The 16824-nt window shown below is 47.3% G+C and overlaps 1 pseudogene; it reads left to right on the forward strand.

Moving 5' to 3' along the window:
- The window catches only part of LOC135894846 (C-signal-like), a 37538-nt pseudogene extending 21228 nt beyond the window's left edge, over positions 1-16310 (forward strand).
- The last annotated feature ends 514 nt before the right edge of the window (positions 16311-16824 follow it).

A 16824-nucleotide genomic window follows, 5' to 3' on the forward strand; every position in this document is an offset into this window, starting at 1 on the left:
CCTGTGTGCTAAACATATTGGTTCCTCACTAGTCACCCCAGGTGCATCATAAGTCAACCGTTTTACTGGTCTTATTACCCTGTCTCGTCTATTGAGACTCTCTGTTACCGTGGTAGAGTGGACAGCGTCTTGAACGACAGATGGGGAGGTTTCCTTTGAGGGCCCCTCGGCTACTGGCATAGGCCCCTGCAGTTCTAGTTCTAACAGTGGAGGGTCCAAGGTGCCCAGGACATCCTCCACCTGTATGTCTCCACTGTCCAATAACCTGTGTGTGTCATCACATGGGGGTCCCACCAGTGGCCCAGTGGTGTCAGGAATGGGCCTAAATACTTCTGCCATGGGGTTTAGGGCGGAAGAGGAGGAGCTCTCTTTTGATGCTGATCGAGACTGAAATCTTGTCTCCATCCCAGGATACACCATGGTTGTGTCTTCCTCCTCAGACTCACTCTTGCATGTGCTGCATAGGGGTAGGTTAGCTGCAGGGGGCTGGCTGTCCACGTTGGAGGGCAGCTTTGGTCCAGCACCTTCATTCCGCCCGATTGCCCTGTTGTGGCCCATCTCATAAGGGGTGTCTACCAATTCCCCCACAGGGAGCAAAAGGTTTCTATGCACTGTCTTTGTCTGCCCTGGACCATCTTCAGGTTTGATCTTGTAGACCGGCAGATCTCCTAGCTTTTCCATCACCAAGTAAGGTATTGCCTTCCATCTGTCAGCTATCTTGTGTTTGCCAGTAATACCCAAATTTCGCAGCAGGACTCTGTCCCCCGGCTGGAGTTCTTGCAGACGTACCCTAGCATCATATCGATGTTTGTTCCGGTCTGCGTTCTTCCGAGCCGCAGATGTAGCTAAGTGATAAGCATCCCGCAGCTTTTCTCTTAGTCGGGATACATATTGCTGATGAGTTTCATAGCTATCTCCATCCTCTGATACACCAAAGCACAGGTCTATGGGTAATCTTGGTTCTCGCCCAAACATTAAGAGATATGGGGTGACTCCTGTAGCATCATTCTTTGTGGCATTGTAGGCGTGCACCAGAAATGCGACATGTTGGCTCCAGGTTGCCTTCTGCTCTGGCCGCAAAGTCCTCAACATATCTAATAGGGTTCGGTTGAACCTCTCTGGCTGTGGATCACCTTGAGGGTGATAAGGCGTTGTCCTAGACTTTTTAATTCCCGCTATCCTCAGCACCTCCTTCAGAAGGTGACTCTCAAAGTCCCGCCCCTGATCCGAGTGTATCCGGGCTGGAAATCCATAAACTGAGAAATATTTCTCCCACAGTACTCGAGCAACAGTGATGGCCCTCTGATCACGTGTGGGATATGCCTGCGCATATCGCGTATAATGGTCAGTCACTACTAGAATGTTCCCAATATTTCTCTTGTCTACTTCTAAAGACAAGAAATCAATGCATACCAGCTCCAGAGGTTTGTTGCTGGTGATGTTCTTCAGATATGCAGCCCTCGTGGGCAGAGTTTTCCTTTGAACACATCGAGCGCAGGTCTCACATTTCCTGCGAACATCTTCAGCCATCCGAGGCCAATAGAACCTACTACGAATAAGTTCCAGGGTCCTCTCCATCCCTAAATGGCCAAAGTCATCATGCAGGGCCCTCATGGCCAGGGCTCTGTACTCTTTTGGCAGCACTAGCTGTGCTTGTTGCTTTTGTAAAGGGTCTGTGGTCACTCGGTGTAGCACTCCCTGAATCAGTTTTAGTTTGGTCCATTCTCTCAATAGTGGTTTACCCTCCGGGTTAGGTGGGACAACCACAGCTGGGCTTCGCCCCTCCCTTTTGGCAAGTAGTGTATCACGAATGTCAATATCTTGCAGCTGGGCTTCCTGCCAGTCAGCCGCATTGAGCATGGGCAAAGGAGATTGGTCCAATGCAATATAGTTCACTGAAGCAGAAGGCACGCATTCAGGGGGCAGGCCCAAAGCTTCGGCAGCACATCCATGAAGACTTTCATGGGACTCTGGCTCCCGGCGACTCACACTGCAAATAGCCCTCACTCCATCTGTGGGTATCACAGCAACTCCTGGTGCCTGTGGACGCCTGGACAATGCATCTGCATCTACAATGCTTCTCCCTGATCGGTATTGAATGCTGAAGTCATAGCTAGCCAAAGCGGCCACCCATCTTTGCCCTGTAGCATCCAGCTTAGCACTTGTTAACACATAGGTCAGTGGGTTGTTGTCTGTCCACACCTGGAACTGAGCACCATATAAGTAGTCTCGAAATTTCTCAGTGATGGCCCATTTCAAGGCCAAGAACTCCAGCTTGTGGGTGGGATAGCGAGTTTCACTATCAGACAGTCCTCGGCTGGCAAAGGCTACAGGTTTACGTTTTCCTTCCAGTTCCTGGTACAGTACTGCTCCCAGACCCTCCAAACTGGCATCAGTATGCAGGATAAATGGTTTGCTTGGGTCAGCAAAGACTAGGACTGGAGCATGAGTTAGGCAAGTAATGATTTCTCGAAAAGCCCTTTCACATCTCTCATCCCACCGTGGCCCAAATGGTTCGAAGGGGCCATAGTGTCTCTGCACAGGAGGCTTTGGGGACCTCCCCTTATTCTTGGTCTTAGATTTGTTCCTGCTGGACTGGTATCCCCTGGTAAGATCATTCAGAGGTTTTACAATCGTAGCATAGTTTTTCACAAATCTGCGGTAGTAGCCACTAAACCCAAGAAAGGTCTTGAGTTCTCTGTAGTTACTTGGACATGGCCATGTAGTGAGTGCTTCTATTTTATCGGGATCAGTACTCACACCCTCTTGGGACACGATGTGACCCACATACTTCACTGAGGTCCTGCAGAACTGGCATTTGTCAATTGAAAGCTTCAAACCATAATCCTCTAACCTATCAAGCACTTTAAGAAGTCTTTCTTCATGCTCCTCCAAGGTTCTTCCAAACACAATCAGGTCATCCAAATAAACTAACACTTGCAGTAAATTCATGTCTCCCACAACTTTCTCCATAAGACGTTGAAATGTGGCAGGTGCTCCAGAAATCCCTTGGGGCATGCGTTCAAACTGATAAAACCCTAATGGGCAGATGAAGGCTGTCTTCTCCTTATCTTCTTCACCCAGAGGGATCTGGTAGTATCCACTCCGAAGATCCAACACAGAGAACCACTGGCTTCCTAGCAAACAGTCTAAGGCATCTTGGACTCGGGGCATTGTGTACTGGTCAACCACAGTACGGCGGTTTAGGGTGCGGTAGTCAATACACATCCGGATTTTCCCATTCTTTTTACGGACCACCACAATGGGTGAGGCGTATGGGCTACGGGACTCTGTAATGATGCCATTCGCAGCCAGCTCCTGAAGATGTTGTCGCACATCTTCCATCTCGGAGAGGGCAATCCTCCTAGATCTCTCCCTGAAAGGTCGAGAGTCATGTAGTCTGATGTTGTGCTCTACTCCTTTTGCACATCCCACATCCCACTCATGCAATGAGAACACCTTGGATCTTTCACAAAGTTTCCTCCTCAGGCGATCTTTCCACTCCTCGGACAACGGTGAATCTCCAAAGTCAAACTTTGCCGGGTCTATTGTCGGAACTTGAGTCTCACACTGGGGTTTTACAATTGATTCAGGCTCGAAGAGGTCTGCTATCTTTTGTCCTTGCTTCACAACAACATCTCGACTTGTTTCATTAGCAATCAGTATAGTCACCTTTTCCTGGGCTTCAGCAGGTAGGGTTATGACTCCACTGGGGACCAGCACTCCTTCCGGGAGCTCTCCTTCAACTGGCTGCTCTACCATTGCTAATGCCCTTTTACTGCCTTTCAGCCGGGTACTCATGACAAGCACTTCCTGCTCTGTCCTTGCAGGCACTACTAAGGGGGTTGTGCCCATGTACTTCAGTGCCCCAATCGGTAGCTCAGATGTCTCCTTTTTAGCACCCTCAATCTTCCTATAGGCTTCAGCACAAAGCGTATGGATCATCAGGGTATTCAGGTACTGGTCCCCAGCCCGTTGTCTGCAGTAATCCGCGAGCACCTTGAAGAGACTGGAGTTGGTCCCTATCAGCACAGACACATCAGAGGTCCCTTTAGGGTCAGGGCATATTAATGCAGCTGTGTCCACCTCTTCTCTTACCCCAGCAACCTCCTCTGGGAATTCCAGGTGCACTATGACATACCCTTGGTAGGGGTATTCATCCATGCTGAGGCCACACAGACCAACGCCAGTCAGTGGCTGTATAGGCAGGTGCCTAAGCATCTGTTGGTAGAATGACTGAAATATAATAGTCACTTGAGATCCAGTGTCAAGCACGGCTTTACACTCCGCCCCTTCAATCTTCACCATGACCTCTGCTCGAGGCCCTATCAGTCCTGCGGGGATCCCAGCTGGACGGTCGCTTCTGGGGGAATCTTCAAATCCTGCAGGCCTGGGTGGTCCTCGTCCCCGGACTCTCTGGCAGCTACCGGATCTCTCCCAACTGATCCTTAGCTTTCCATACACTAAGGAGGGGCTTTCTTCATTATGGCACTTGCCAGCACTGTGTCCATCCTGACCACATCGGTAGCAGAAGAATTGTCCTTTCCCCCTTCGCCCAGGTGGGATGGTGGCTCTAAATGCTGACTTCTCCATCGCCACAGTCAGAGGCGCCTTATTCCTGGAAGTCTTAGCTCGGTCAATGGTGCTTTGCAGTTCAGCTATCCGTTCTGTCAGGACCTGCATTTGTTGGGCAAGTTCCTCTGTGGTGCTCACCATCAGTACACTGGCCGTTTGCAGTGGTGTTGTGCCGGCTGGCTCCAATGTTTGGGCATCCCAAAACTCGCTGGCAGCCTGCCTTCCTTCCTCTTCTCTGACCTCCTTTATCAGCTGGGAATAACTTGGGGGATGTTCCCGTCATTCTCTTAGCCGGAGATGGAGTAGAATCGGGTTCTGATACTGAGCTCCTCTTACAATTTGAGCCAGTCTGGTCCGATCCATCTGTTCAGCAGTTACTGCTCCCCTCATGACAGCTCTCTGAAGTAGTCTCTCCAGCCTCTGTATATAGGCTGAAATCTTCTCGCCAATTTGCTGTCGGGAATTAAGGAACTTACAGTAACTGTCATCAGGGCCCTCTACGCTCCCAAAGGTATGATCAAGGGCCTCTAGGCAGTCCTTCACACTGACCCCAGGGTCAATGAGCTTCAGGGTGCGAATCACATCTAATGCTGGGCCACTAAGGCTCTCTATTAGACATCTTCGCTTTTCTGCATCAGGTACGGCCCACTCCTGCAGCATTTCAGTGGTATGCTCCAACCAGGGTTCAAACTCCTCTGCCCCAGCAAATAATCTTAACTCACGACAAGAGTTTAACATAGCCTGGGACAGCACAACCTTTTCCAATATTTGCCCCAGTGCTTTTGCCCAATCATTGGCTGAGGCTGCGGCCCCTGAGCTAGAGGCTGCAGGGCCGGGGCCCAACAAACCTGACATATTAGCCATTATACAAACAGTAATTTCCTCAAAATATAACCACAATTGTTTCCCAATGCAGTGGAACACTCAACAGGTGCTTGCGAGGGGTACTGACCCAGGGAATCCCGGACGAGCCCCCAAAAATGTAACCCTTCTGCCCATCTAAGTTGGCAGCAACAAGGGCCGGGTTCTGTATCTAGGGGTTCCGTTTCAATAACGCAATGCAAAACCGGCTCGAGCCCCCACCCAGTGACCTGGGACAATTACATACCACCCCCCTGGGTACCTCTAAGAGGCAATACTTCCCCTCTCGCAAGCACGGAGTCTGAGTGTAGCAGAAAATGTTTAATAACATGAGGTAAACGACATCAGCATAAAATTGGAAAAACACCACAAACAGGATTCATAACACAAACCACGAGCAAAACCCACTCCAGCAAATTGGGCTGTGTCCTTTCCCTTTGTCTCTTGAATCCAACAACCCAAAAATCACCCAGAGTCCCCAAAGTCCAATACCCCCAAAGTCTCTTGGGTCCAGCAACCACCCAAAGTCCCAAAAGTCCAACAACCCCCAAAGTCTCTGTCCCTGGTCAGTGCAGCCCCAGAGCAAAAAGGGGGGACACGCAGGGTGTTAAGGGGCACCTTACGTGATCCGAGGCTGGCCAGCCGTCTATTTCTCCGTGGGGGTTCCGCCGCAGCCTTCACCACGAGCCAGTCCACTTTCCTGCCATCCCACGAACTGCTCCGCTCTACAAGCTGCTCCGCTCCGCTCCCCGACCTGTGAGCCGTTCCAGTCGTCCCCACAAACAGCTCCGCTCAGCGTTCCTTGGGCCACTCCAACCGGCTCCGCCAGCTGCTGAGCAATATAGCTTCAGGCTCCCCCACTAGTTAACACAGCACTCAGTGATCTCAGCTCTTAATAACTTTAGCTCTTTTGTGATTTCAGCTCTTAGCGATTTCAGCTCATAGTAGGGGAGCCCCAGTGCTGGTGCACCATTGACCCAAAGTGAATTCAGCTCAGCAGCCTGTAACTAGACTCCTAATGGAATCAAAGTTAGCTCTGACATTCAACAGTGGAGAGAGGAGGTGGTGCAATTGGTGTTTCAAACCCTCAGAGGGGGGCCTATACCATCAGGTACAAATACCTGTCCCCATCCTCTCTCAATTCACTGGGTTTTGTAACCCATGCCCCTTGTCAAGCAAGTGCTACTTAGGTAATGGTGAAGGACTCACTCAGTCCTTCTGTCATACAACAGTTCCACTGGCCTTGATTCACAGAATCAGGGTAACAAAACTTTATTCTTCCTGCCCCAATAATAGAGAAACTGGGGATCCCACACCAGCCAAAGTAACCACTTTCAGTTGCTGTTGTTCCATGCCAGGCGAGTGGGTGTGCCTATGCAAACAAGATCAGCCCCTGGAGTTCTTTTCCACACTCGCCATAATTCACCACCAGATGTCAGGGTAGAGCTCATCCTGACTCTGCTTACATTAAGAAAAACAGTAAAAGAACTAAAGAAGAGCCACCGTGGCTTAACAACCATGTAAAAGAAGCAGTGAGAGATAAAAAGACTTCCTTTAAAAAGTGGAAGTCAAATCCTAGTGAGGCAAATAGAAAGGAGCACAAACACTGCCAACTTAAGTGCAAGAGTGTAATAAGAAAAGCCAAAGAGGAGTTTGAAGAACGGCTAGCCAAAAACTCCAAAGGTAATAACAAAATGTTTTTTAAGTACATCAGAAGCAGGAAGCCTGCTAAACAACCAGTGGGGCCCCTTGACGATGAAAATACAAAAGGAGCGCTTAAAGATGATAAAGTCATTGCGGAGAAACTAAATGGATTCTTTGCTTCAGTCTTCACGGCTGAGGATGTTAGGGAGATTCCCAAACCTGAGCTGGCTTTTGTAGGTGACAAATCTGAGGAACTGTCACAGATTGAAGTATCACTAGAGGAGGTTTTGGAATTAATTGATAAACTCAACATTAACAAGTCACCGGGACCAGATGGCATTCACCCAAGAGTTCTGAAAGAACTCAAATGTGAAGTTGCGGAACTATTAACTAAGGTTTGTAACCTGTCCTTTAAATTGGCTTCGGTACCCAATGACTGGAAGTTAGCTAATGTAACGCCAATATTTAAAAAGGGCTCTAGGGGTGATCCCGGCAATTACAGACCGGTAAGTCTAACGTCGGTACCGGGCAAATTAGTTGAAACAATAGTAAAGAACAAAATTGTCAGACACATAGAAAAACATAAACTCTTGAGCAATAGTCAACATGGTTTCTGTAAAGGGAAATCGTGTCTTACTAATCTATTAGAGTTCTTTGAAGGGGTCAACAAACATGTGGACAAGGGGGATCCGGTGGACATAGTGTACTTAGATTTCCAGAAAGCCTTTGACAAGGTCCCTCACCAAAGGCTCTTACGTAAATTAAGCTGTCATGGGATAAAAGGGAAGGTCCTTTCATGGATTGAGAACTGGTTAAAGGACAGGGAACAAAGGGTAGGAATTAATGGTAAATTCTCAGAATGGAGAGGGGTAACTAGTGGTGTTCCCCAAGGGTCAGTCCTAGGACCAATCCTATTCAATTTATTCATAAATGATCTGGAGAAAGGGGTAGACAGTGAGGTGGCAAAGTTTGCAGATGATACTAAACTACTCAAGATAGTTAAGACCAAAGCAGATTGTGAAGAACTTCAAAAAGATCTCACAAAACTAAGTGATTGGGCAGCAAAATGGCAAATGAAATTTAATGTGGATAAATGTAAAGTAATGCACATTGGAAAAAATTAACCCCAACTATACATACAACATGATGGGGGCTAATTTAGCTACAACGAGTCAGGAAAAAGATCTTGGCGTCATCGTGGATAGTTCTCTAAAGATGTCCACGCAGTGTGCAGAGGCGGTCAAAAAAGCAAACAGGATGTTAGGAATCATTAAAAAGGGGATAGAGAATAAGACTGAGAATATATTATTGCCCTTATATAAATCCATGGTACGCCCACATCTCGAATACTGTGTACAGATGTGGTCTCCTCACCTCAAAAAAGATATTCTAGCACTAGAAAAGGTTCAGAAAAGAGCAACTAAAATGATTAAGGGTTTAGAGAGGGTCCCATATGAGGAAAGATTAAAGAGGCTAGGACTCTTCAGTTTGGAAAAGAGAAGACTAAGGGGGGACATGATAGAGGTATATAAAATCATGAGTGATGTTGAGAAAGTGGATAAGGAAAAGTTATTTACTTATTCCCATAATACAAGAACTAGGGGTCACCAAATGAAATTAATAGGCAGCAGGTTTAAAACAAATAAAAGGAAGTTCTTCTTCACGCAGCGCACAGTCAACTTGTGGAACTCCTTACCTGAGGAGGTTGTGAAGGCTAGGACTATAACAATGTTTAAAAGGGGACTGGATAAATTCATGGTGGCTAAGTCCATAAATGGCTATTAGCCAGGATGGGTAAGAATGGTGTCCCTAGCCTCTGTTCGTCAGAGGATGGAGATGGATGGCAGGAGAGAGATCACTTGATCATTGCCTGTTAGGTTCACTCCCTCTGGGGCACCTGGCATTGGCCACTGTTGGTAGACAGATACTGGGCTAGATGGACCTTTGGTCTGACCCAGTACGGCCTTTCTTATGTTCTTATGTTCTTAATCAACATGGTTTTAGTAAAGGGAAATCATGCCTCACCAATCTACTAGAATTCTTTGAGAGGGTCAACAAACATGTGGACCAAGGGGACCCAGTGGATATAGTGTACTTAGATTTTCAGAAAGCCTTTGACAAGGTCCCTCACTAAAGGCTCTTATGCAAAGTAAGCTGCCACGAGATAAGAGGGAAGGTGCTCTCATGGATTGGTAACTGGTTAAAAGATAGGAAACAAAGGGTAGGTATAAATGGTCAGTTTTCAGAATGGAGAGAGGTAAATAGTGGTGTCCCCCAGGGGTCTGTTCTGGGACCAGTCCTATTCAACATATTCATAAATGATCTGGAAAAAGGGGTAAACAGTGATGTGGCAAAATTTGCAGATGATACAAAATTACTGAAGATAGTTAAGACCCAGGCAGAGTGCGAAGAGCTACAAAAGGATTTCTCAAAACTGGGTGACTGGGCAACAAAATGGCAGATGAAATTTAATGTTGATAAATGCAAAGTAATGCACATTGGAAAGCATAATCCCAACTATACATATAAAATGATGGGGTCTAAATTAGCTGTTATCACTCAAGAAAAAGATCTTGGAGTCATTGTCGATAATTCTCTGAAAACATCCACTCAATGTGCAGCGGCAGTCAAAAAAGCGAACAGAATGCTGGGAATAATTAAGAACGAGATAGATAATAGGACAGAAAATATCATGTTGCCTCTATATAAATCCATGGTACGCCCACATCTTGAATACTGTGTGCAGATGTGGTTGCCCCATCTCAAAATTCCCATTGGAATTGGAAAAGGTTCAGAAAAGGACAACAAAAATGATTAGGGGTATGGAACGTCTTCCGTATGAGGAGAGATTAATAAAACTGGGACTTTTCAGCTTGGAAAAGAGATGGCTAAGGGGAGATATGATTGAGGTCTATAAAATCATGACTGGTATGGACAAAATAGATAAAGAAGTGTTGTTTACTACTTCTCATAACACAAGAACTAGGGGTCACCAAATGAAATTAATAGGCAGCAGGTTTAAAACAAATAAAAGGAAGTATTTCTTCACACAGTGCATAGTCAACCTGTGGAACTCCTTGCCAAAGGATGTTGTGAAGGCCAAGACCATAACAGGGTTCAAAAAAGAACTAGCTAAATTCATGGTCCATCAATGGCTATTAGCCAGGATGGGCAGGAATGGTGTCCCCAGTCTCTGTTTGCCAGAAGCTGGTAGTGAGCAACAGGGGATGGATCACTTGATAATTACCTGTTTTGTTCATTCCCTCTGGGGCACCTGGCACTGGCCACTGTCAGAAGACAGGATACTGGGCTAGAGGACCTTTGGTCTGACCCAGTAGGATCATTCTTATGTTCTTATGATGCACCATCCTGGCACCATTGCTCACAGGAGAGGGGGGAGGAGGGAGGAAAGTTGTGCTGAGCTGTTGGGCTCTCTGCTTTTCCCTCCCTTCCCTCCTGTGAGAATAGCAAGCAGAGGGGAGAGACTCCAGCAGGTTTCCAGCAGGGCTGAGCTTCGAGAGGGCAACGGAGCTTCTCGCATCACCAACAGACGAGCTCCAGCACCCTCTGAAATCCCCTCACTTGTGAAAAAATTATGCAAGTTGGGAGTACTGCAGATTGTGACAACCTGCCACCCTTCATCCATCCATCTCACAGCCCCAGAGACCCACGAGAGTGCCACCATCATGCAAGGAGAGTCCATGTGCACCCATGTTTTCCCCCCTTCCTAGACCCAGTGCTGGGTGTTGGTTCTGTTACAACTTGAGTTCAGAACACCAGTCAGAGCTCTCTGAAGGCACCACGTGGACTTTAAGGGTGAAAGACCTATGTTAAGGATTAACCCCTCCATTTCATAGATGGGAACTGAGGCCCACAGGGGATAAGTGACTTGCATAAAATCACACAAGCTGTGGCAGAGTCGAGAACAGAACCCAGCTCTCCTGAGGCCCAGCTGACCACATGACCATCCCATCTCACGGAAGCACCATATTATCTTGCTTTTAGAAGTTACTGATCCAACAAGTGTCAAGGCAGCTGCAAAGAAAGTTGGGGACCATTTGAAAAGTTCTGGGCTGAATCTGCTAATCAACAATGCAGGCATGACCAAGGCCCATATGGTGGACTCTGCAAATCCCGAAGATGTGCTAGCGGTGTATAACACAAACTTGATTGGGCCCATGTTAGTGACTCAGGTAAGCATTCACCTAGCATTGGGTGCTAAGGTCCTGGAGTTACACAGACATAAAACTGGAAAGAGTTTTTGATTTTTGTGGGATTTTCTGTACACCAGAAATCTAGCAGAAATACACAAAAACACAACTAGGCTTTTCCCATTCTATGGCACTTATCTGGCCCCATCACTATAGTATCATCAGAGCAGCTCACACTCCAATAGAGTCATCCTCACACACCCCTGTGAGGTAAGGCAGCATTACTGGGAAAAGCAGTTGTGGCTCAAGCAGTAGAATAGGGCTTGGAAGTGCTGGGTTCTATTCCTGGCTGTGCCAATGGCCTGTGGGCTGACCTTACACAAGTCATATCACCTCTCAGTGCCTCAGTTTCCCCATCTATAAAATGATGCTGATCTTTACTGTTATTGAAAGAAGTTCTGAGCATTTCCAAATAAGTTACAGTAGGAATGTTAAGTTTAAAATCTGTGGTCCAGTGATTAATGTCACATACTGGGAGTCAAGAGATATGGCTCCTATTCATGAATCTGCTGTCAGCTCATTCTGAGACCCTGGGCAAGGCCCATCCCTTCTCTGTGCCCAGCTTTCCCATCCGTAACATGGGGCCAATAGTCCTCCCCTACCTTTGAAAGCACTTTGAGATGTTCAGATGAAAAGTACTAGAGAAGTGCAAAGCGTCCCTGATGTTATACCCAGAGTTCAATGGAACTGTTTTGCTAGGAAAGGGCTGATGATAATGGTTTGCTGAAATGGTTAGATCACGTTTCCACTCACAAGGTGAGCTGGATTGTCCCTGCTACCCACCACTACAGCCTACATCAGTAACACATGTAACTTGTATTACACTGAGCTCGGGTTTTCTTTTCATGTACAATGCTCACTAGAGATTGCTCACCCCAGCGCGGTTCTGTTTTCCCTAACGTGTCACTGTTTGCTCTCCCCAGGCGTTCCTGCCCTTGCTGAAGAAGGCTGCCCAGGGAAGCAAGCAGAAAGGGATGAGCTGCAGCTGTCATTAACATTTCCAGTGCATTAGGGTCACTTGAGAAAGTGCATGAAATGTTCTTTTTATGAATGATTGCCTACCGCTGCAGCAAGGTACGGGCCATTGTGGACTGCACCTCGCAGAGACTGAATGAAAGCCTGGGGGGCCAGATTTCCTCCTGTGATACAGCCCCTTTGTGATGCATTGGTGGTGAAAAGGGGCCAGAAAGCTGGGAGATCTTTTCAAGTGGGAATCCTGTGGTTATGGAGAACTGGCATAGCCAGCTCCTGTGCCGCCCTCATCATAGGGGTCATGGGTAGAGGCTCCTGCACTCTGGGTATGCTCAGCTGTCAAGCTGGCCCTTAGGGGCAAAAGCTAGTCAGCATCCTCTGTATCTTTATTCTAAACTGATATTGCAGCTTGGGCATCCCCCACTAGTATGTTATCAGCTTGGTTGCAGAGAGGCCTCCCTTAGTCCCCATTGCCATGCTGATCTATGGCTCTGCTGCTCCTATACCTTACCCACATCCTCTGTCTGAGCACCACCAGCTCAGGCACCAAAAGCCCCCAAACTGCCGGCAAACCACTCCCTGCCCTGCAATCATGCCCCATCTGATCCCCACAGGCCAGCTGCATTGCTAATTTCTGACTGTGAGTGCTCACCATCCATGCTAATGTGAGCAGAAAGGAGCCTGGTCTCAGCTGGGAATTCTAGGGGGCCAAGGATGCTGGGCATTGCCTCGGCAGAACTGTGCGTTCCCCCTCCCACCGCCCCGTCTGTCAGTGCTGTGGGATCTGGGTTCATTTCCACTAGGGGAGATCCCCTTTCCTCACATGCTGCTGTCTCTGCTCATGGTGTCTTGCCCGCAGGCTGCTCTGAACATACTCACCAGGTGCCAGTCCTTGGATTACAAAGAAGATGGGATTCTGTTTGCTGCCCTCTGCCCTGGCTGGGTGAAAACAGATGCAACTAGCGATGAGGTGAAGGGCCTGGATCCTGTTAGAGTTAGGGGTTGGGATGGGAGCCTCACTGGCTGTCCTGAGCACTGAAGTTCTGCCTACAAAAAGAGCAGAGCATTGGCAGCAGCCACAAAGCACTGCCGGGCTGGCCCTACCTCCCCTCTCGCGTCCCTCCATGGCAAACATGCACCATGCTGGAGCTGCTGGTGCCACCTCTGGGCCACCGTAGCCCTCGCTCCCGTCTGCCTTTGGCCCCTCTCTCCTGAGGCTGCCAACCAAATACCGGTTAAGACTGTGGGCTTTGGGGATGTGAATATCTGTGGCCAGATACTCTGCTAGTGTAAACTGATGTAGCGCCGCTGAAGTCAGCTGAGCTACAGTGATTTGCACCAGCTGAGCATTTAGCCTCTTGTCTAATAGGAATTAGCCTGAGACCACAAACCTGTTTCACAGAGATCATGAGTAGCCCAGGCAAGTGGTTCTCAACCAGGGGTCTAGGGCCCCCTGGGGGGCAGTGAGCAGGTTTCAGGGCCAGTATTAGATTCGCTGGGGCCCAGGGCAGAAAGCCTAAGCCCTACCACGCAGAGCTGAAGCCCGGGGCCCTGAGCCCCGCCACCTGGGGCCAAAGCAGAAGCCTGAGCAACTTAGCTTCATGGGGGCCCTTGTGATTTGGGGCCCCAGGTAATTGCCCTGCTTACTACCTCCTAACATTGGCCCTGGCTTTTATATGCAGAAAACAGTTGTTGTGGCACATGTGGGCCGTGGAGTTTTTATAGCATGTTGGGGGGGGGGGGGGGGGGGGAAGGGGCTCAGAAAGAAAAAGGTTGAGAACCCCTGGCCTAGACTAACAAGGTTGCTACTGCTTTGCTTGATGTTTTAAGCATTCTGATTATAGGCCATACAAAAATCCAACTAGAAATGCTGTCAGTTTAAGCATAAAACCAGGGCAGTCCCTGGAAACACAAGCCTGCCGCTTCTATGAAAATAAATGAGAAGGTAGGTATGTCTCTACTGCAAATTGAGGTGTGGTTGCAGCATGTGTAGACATGCTCACATCAATTTTAATCTAGGTAGCACAGGGAAAAACTGTAGTGAAGACACATCAACACTAGAACTGCTATTATTACCCACACTAGCATGATTAAAGCTAGCACAGGTATGCCTCCCAGCACTACAGTTATACCTCCATTTTCAGTGTAGACGTAGCCTAACTCTGGAGACAGAACTGTGCAGAAGAGCAGTGTGAGAGCTCCTAGGCCGGAGATTGATGATTTCCAAGACGGTGAGATGAGAATGGCTGCTCTGCTCTCTCAACTCTTTGGGATCTTCTTTCCTTTCCTCAATAGAAGTTCAACATTTTGCTAGGGAAACCCAAGTGAGCTCTTCCTGAGTCTTCACTACACAGAGAATATCTTTTTATTTATGTGTGAAGTTAAATTACTCTCTGAAGCATTCCCCTGCCTTGAGCCTTCTTCTTTGTTTTTCATGTTGTAAGACTTGTGTTATTAGGAAGTTATTACAGAGGGGTGGGCTGGGAGGAAACTAGATATTTTGCTCTAACATTTTGAGTTGTGAGTAACCAGCTCATGGTTGGGTGGTAGGGTCATGCCATCAGATGTAGAATTCAGCCAATCAGCAGCTCATGTTGGTTTGCTTGTTTAGTACAGTCTTGAGCACTCAGAAGAGCTGGCTGAGGAGCTCCCTGGGCCATGAATGTTGATTTTCAATAAGCCTTGGAACACTAGGGCAGTTCCAGAAGACTTGAAGAAAGCTAATGTTGTGCCAATAATTGAAAAGGGTAAATGGGATGGCCTATGTAATTATAGGCCTGTCAGTCTGATATCGATCCTGGGCAAGGTAATGAAGCGGCTGATACAAGACTCCATTGGAATCATAGAATTTTTGAATATTAGGGTTGGAAGAGACCTCAGGAGGTCATCTAGTTCTAGTCCAATCCCCTGCTCAAAGCAGGACCAACACCAACTAAATCATCCCAGCCAGGACTTTGTCAAGCCGGGCCTTAAAAACCACTAAAGATGGAGATTCCACCACCTCCCTAGCTAACCTATTAGGTAACCCTACGTAACCCACCTCCCTAGGTAACTCCTAGGTAACCCAATAAAGAATTAAAGGGGGGTAATATAATTAATGCCAATCAACATGTTTTTATGGAAATAAACTTGATTTTTTGATGAGATTACAAGTTAGGTTGATAAAGGTAATAGGGTTGATGTAATATACTTAGACTTCTGTAGGGCATTTGACTTGGTAGTGCACAAGATTTTAATTAAAAAACTAGAATGAGATAAATTAATGTGGCACACATTGCATGGATTAAAAGCTGGATAACTGACAGGTCTCAAAATCTAACTGTAAATGGGGAATCATCATCAAATGGGTGTGCTTCTAATGAGGCCCCCCGTGGATGTGGTCTTGGCCCTGCACTATTTAACTCTTTTGTTAGTCATGCAGAGGAAAACAAACTCATAATTGATCAATTTTGCAGATGACCACAGAAGTTAGGGGCGTGGTACGTATTCAATCTGATCCTCGCCATATCACACATAAGAAAAGCCAGATCAGGAAAAGCAGCCATGTTAGAAACGGTTTAGCCAGTTAAATGGTCACATTATAGAGGGTGCATTTCGGGCAACTGCCATTCAATTCACTGGCAAGATTGTTTTAAATGGGAGTTGGATTGGCTTGTGCTCAGCTCGTTCTGCAGTGGTGATTTTAGTCCCTTTTCCTGCACCAGATGCAGCAGAGCAAGTTACTCCAGCAGCCTTCATGGAAACGTGCCTCCCCTGCTCCTAAGCCCGTCTGTCAGAGCTGAGTCGGGGGGAGAAAGCATGGTCCTGTGTAGACAGCAGCAGCAGCATAACTGTCTCTAACTTGGCATGAGCAGCTACCACCCCATGACTCTTACTCCCTCTAGAGACAAGAGCAGTTTTATCTTCTCCTTTAACATGGTTTGAATTTTGCAGGCACCCCTGACTATGGATCAGAACGTAAACGGGATACTGCAGGTGCTGTCCATGCTCTCAGAGACACAAGATGGGACCTTTGTGAATTGGGAAGGAAAAGTAGTTCCTTGGTGAGGGAGGCAGCAACATGCCAGACTCAGCCTGAGCATTTCCCCAAGTCATCAGCATGGATACAGCATCCCTTGCATACATCATTAATAAAGTTGGATTTGAACCATATCTCAGTGCTTCTCTGCAGAGAACCAACCACTAGATGCTGTGGCAAAAAGGAATAAAATGATCCTTGGATGTATGAACAGGGGAATAGAGAGGTGATTTTACCTCTGTATATGCCATTTGTGAGATCGATACCGGAATACTGCAGCCAGTTCTCGTGTCCACATTTTTAAAAGGATGTTGAATAAATGGTGGGTGCAGACTGGAGACACAAAATGATTTGAGGGCTGGAGAAAATGCCTCACAGTGAGAGACAAAAGGAGCTCAATCTCTTTAGCTTATCAGAAAGATCAAGAGGTGATTTGATTACGGTGTATTAATCCTTCATGGGGAGAAAAATACTGGCTCTTTAATCTAGGGGGGAAAGAAGAAGAACTAATGGCTTGAAATTAAGGCCAGACCATTTCAAACA

The sequence above is a fragment of the Emys orbicularis genome (genome assembly GCF_028017835.1).
Source record: "Emys orbicularis isolate rEmyOrb1 chromosome 14 unlocalized genomic scaffold, rEmyOrb1.hap1 SUPER_14_unloc_1, whole genome shotgun sequence".
Classification (NCBI taxonomy): domain Eukaryota; kingdom Metazoa; phylum Chordata; order Testudines; family Emydidae; genus Emys; species Emys orbicularis.